Here is a 4716-nt window from a genome sequence, read left to right as displayed (position 1 = left end):
CTCTCTCTCTCTCTCTCTCTCTCTCTCTCTCTCTCTCTCTCTCTCACCAATTAAAAAAAAAACACCACAGTTTCATCTATGGTAAGTTGATAAATGATGAAATTGATATCACGAATCAGTACAGAAAGGATGTATTATTTAGTAAATGGTATTTGGGAAACTGGATAACTTAAATAAAGAAGAAATTGTATCCCTAATTTACAATACACACACACACACAAAAAACTCCAGATGGATTAAAGACATAAAAGTAAAATGTAAAACCTGAAATCTATCTTGAAAATGTAGAATACTGTTGTGATCTTGGAAGTGCAGCACACATTCAACATGGAAATAGGTTGCAAATGTGTTGATGAAAACAGAAGCAGAACAAACTTTATAGCACAACTAGAGAGCCAAGGGAACATTTAATATTTCTCAGGGGCCAAAATAAACAACCTGTTTATATACTCATCCAGGACATAAGTGTCAAGTCATCTGGCTCCTACCCTGCTATATGATACTAGAGGCCCAGTGCACGAAATTCGTTCATGGAGGAGGGGGGTTCCCTCAGCCCAGCCTGCACCCACTACAATCAGGAACCCCTCTCACAATCTGGGACCGCTGGCTCCTAACCACTCACCTGCCTGCCTGATTGCCCCTAACCTCTCTGCCTGCCTGCCTGATCGCCCCTACCTGCCTCTCCCTGCCTACCTGATCATCCCTAACTGCCCTCCCCTGCAGGCCTGATCTTGCCCCCAAGCTCCTCACAGTTGACTCAGATTTGGTTCTGATTGGTCAGTTTCTATGCCAATCAGCATCTCTGGGCCTATCAACGGGGCCTGATCAGAAAGGCAGGGCTGATCAGCAGCCCCATGAAGGCCTGGAGAGAAATGGAGGCGCGGCTGTTGGGCAGGCCAGGAGAGAAAGAGAGGCAAATTCTGATCAACGGCTGCCACAGAGTCTACAGATCAGACCCTGCCTCTCTCTCTCTGCAGGCCTCTCTCTGGGCCTGATCTGCAGCCCCCTAGGCAGTCAGTGCTGGGTCACCACGGCAACCCAGCACTGACTTCCGGTCTGGTCCAGACTGTCTGGTTGAGCCTTTGGTCGTAATTGGTTGTTACAACCCTGGCTCTTAATTATATAGATTATCATCTAGGCAAACTGAAAACATGCATATATAACCCCATATATTTTACAAGAACATACAAGATGCATGTTAAATATCTTCAACTGAGTTTTTAAGAAGTTTACAATGTAAAATCATGTTGTATTTAGTGACATACTTTATTAAATTACCACCTTCACCAAATATTCCCCAAGTCAAGAGCAACAGTTTCTTTCGTTTGGTTTGGGGTGGGGGTAGAGTCGTTGTAATGAAGTGCACAGAGCTGCAAGTCTTATGGGCAGGACTCAGATCCTGCTGCAAACCTCTGCCCTCTGCACCAATGGATGATCTTACACTGGCTAAATACAAGGTACAAGGTGATGAGGGAATAAGTGTCTTACCTCTGTTAGTTGATGCGTCTTTAGTAAAAACTCAGCTACTAAATTGCCTATTTTTTCTTTACACCACAATCCTAATTAGAAACTTGGTATTTTATAGGAACTGTCTAATAAGATAAAAATTACATATATGAATTAATGTGAATACAGTATCTGTGCTCTTGTGTCTTCAAGTATTTTAAGTTATAATTAATGGTCTCCTTGACTATCAAGTTAACATGTTTGAGTTTCTGTTAAAGCTACTTACAGAAAGGGTGGAAACTCTTGTCAACTGGCACTGTCCTTGATTGCTATATTTTAAATTAATTCTCTTTGAACCCAATTAAAGTGTATTTTATGAGTAAAAAATAAATATATTCAAGTGGATATGTTAAGATGATTAAAGCAGGGAATCTGAGGACTGGGGAAAACTGGACATATCCTGATCATAGACTTGGGATGATGTACACTTTTTCCAATGTTTCTAAGATCTGGTTCAATATAGCCACTCTTCATAGCACACAATACAGGTGACAGAGTAGCAACAGTATCAGAATAGCAAGTCAAATCTGCTTTTACTATTTGACAACACACACATACAGACTTTTTCTATCTATACTGCTATTATCATTAGAGAAGTATTTTCTTCGTCACTGCTACTGATATCCATTGGAAGACATTGCCTAGACAAAGAAATTTTTCCTTCTTGGTTGACCACTCCACAATAAATATGACTCTGACTCGAGAACTTGAGAATTGGATGCATTATTCAAATAGTGTGGCTTTTTTTTCTTCCCTAGCCATTCCCCAATTTACTCCTCAAGCTAACTAAGAAATAAACTATCTGAATATTACTTGTGAGACCATGGACAGTTTATTTCATCTGTTTGAGATAATCTCTGAGGACTACTATCAGGCTAATATTTTAAAACATGAGTTAAGGATTTGACATACTATAATTTCTCAGTAAGACGGGAAAAAATATCAAGAAATTCAACTCATTTTCAAGTTAATTATTTTTCCTTCGCAATAGTCAAGGTCCTATCTTCAGGGCCCAAGATTTTTGGTAAGACAGATTCAACTAGACCTTCCTTCTTCTTTTTTTTTTTTTTAATATATTTTTATTGATTTCAGAGAGGAAGGGAGGAGAGATAGATAGAAGCATCAATGATGAGAAAGAATCACTGATCAGCTGCCTCCTGCAATCCCCACTGGAGATGGAGCCAGCAACGCAGGTAGGTGACTTGACCAAGAATCGAACCTGTGACTTCCTGATTCATAGGTTGATGCTCAACCACTGAGCCACACCGGCCCGGGCAGACCTTCCTTCTTAAGACTCCTTTCCCTGATTCAGGTCCACCCACCATGTTCAGGTTAGAAGTTCTCTTGGTTTGCTATAGTTCTCCCATCATTATACTTCTCACACTGTGCTCTACTTGCCTACTTACTTATCTTTATCTATTCCCCACCCTTTAAACAGTTTGTACTCTGAGAGAGGAAAGACTGTCCCATTTTGTTTATCATTACTTTCCCAGGACGTAGCACTATGCCCAGAATGGAGTAGGAACACAATAATCAATGAATAACTAGCACTTAATTTAATTAAAGGCAGAAACTAAGAGCCAAATGCTACTACTTCAACATAGCACCTACCTCCCTAGTAGGAACTTTCATCCCTCTATTATGCTGCTGAGGGGTTTCCTCATCTTCTCTGACAACCCCAATTAGCCATTAAAGATCTACCACAAGCCCATCTCTAGTATACCTGCCACTACTCTTGAACTCACAAAATATAATTTGGCAGTAAAAGGAGGAAAGGATGGAAAACCTACTCCCACACACAATGCCACCTCCCACTGGAGCACTCCTCTCACTTTGACTAAACCCAATCCACAAAGTCAAAGGACTATGCAATAGCAAATTAAGACCAGCACTACTAAGAGAGAAAAGGAAGAAACAAAACCTATTCTGCTACTATCCAAATCCTCCAAGCATCAGAGGTCCTGACCTCATCTCTTAAAACACAAAAACTACCATCTTTCCCAGAAATTCTTCCCTTTCCGGGGAAAAGCAGCACATGTGTGGGTGTGAAGGATATAGTGTACACTAACAATGGTGCCACTTTTGGTGGGACCTTTCATATGACCAAATTTATAAGGCCAGAGATTAAAAATGGCAGCAGAGTGAGTGGATACTGCATGGACATGCTCGCAGAAACAAACTGGAATTACAACTAAAATATAGAAAAACTTCCTGAATAATCAACGGAAAACTTGCTGGAGAGAACCTTGATACCCCAGGACCAAAAGTGGAGACCACATAGACTGGTAGGACGGGCAGAGGTGCGAAAAGGGCCGGCTGGGCGCCCACAGTTAGCAACTGAAGTTTCAGAAAGGCATCTCAGCTGTGGGGGGTTGCCACTGAGAACTCAGGGATCTAATCACCAAGTTGGGCCTCCCAGCAGAGAGCACCAGAACTGAGAAGGGTACCCACATAACACCTGTGAAAAGCAGCGGGGTTGCTGCCTGCCAGGGAGCGACTGCTGGAACTGCTGAAAATTCAGATACCCTCTTAAAAGGGCCAAAATTCCCTGTGGAGCCACCCACCTTGTGCTCCAGCAGAGGGAAGGCAGTGTGGACTGGAGCTTTGTGAGTGGAAGCCAGGATTGGGGACTCAGGGGTTAGAGCTCAGAAGGCAGAATAGAAAACACGGATAGTATTTATGGACTCTCCTATGTTGAGTCATTCCCTCACGCAGTGGAGGACATCTTTCCCACACAGACATTTGCCTTGCCTGGGGGAAGACAGTGGACCCACACCAAGCATGTCAAACTCACAGCCAGAAGGCCGCATGCAGTCCACAACGAATATTTTTGTGGCCCAACCAATATAACAGTATGCACGAAACGTTTTAATAAAAATTTCGTAACTTAATTTTTACAATACCCTATTATACATAATTATTAATAACGAAGTTCGCTAATGACTGATTACTGTAATTGTGTTGCACTCATTTCCCTTACACGCCTTACGCATAGGCGCACCATTTCTCTCCAATAATACTAGCAGCAAATATTTTAGCAGCCAATTGCCACATCCTTAGTCTTGGACTGACTTGTTTGGTGTGCACAACAGGAAATATTTTGCTTTCAGAGAATAAGAAAAATAGGTTTATTTGCGTTACGCTTATTAATTTGTGCAGTTATTCAGTGTCTGGTAAGTTAATGTTCAAGAAAAAATATTAATTTTTATT

General features: G+C 41.6%; 1 protein-coding gene across 3 annotated transcripts in view; it reads right to left on the bottom strand.

Annotated features, from left to right (window-relative positions):
* MTF2 (metal response element binding transcription factor 2) overlaps window positions 1-4716 on the bottom strand; it is a 75092-nt gene that overhangs the window by 35330 nt on the left and 35046 nt on the right. The gene's annotated exons all lie outside the window — the stretch shown is intronic.

The sequence above is a fragment of the Myotis brandtii genome, unplaced genomic scaffold (assembly GCF_000412655.1).
Source record: "Myotis brandtii unplaced genomic scaffold, ASM41265v1 scaffold58, whole genome shotgun sequence".
NCBI classification, from domain to species: Eukaryota; Metazoa; Chordata; class Mammalia; order Chiroptera; family Vespertilionidae; genus Myotis; species Myotis brandtii.
Note: the sequence above shows the minus strand (reverse complement) of the source record. Positions and strands in the feature narration are given on the sequence as shown.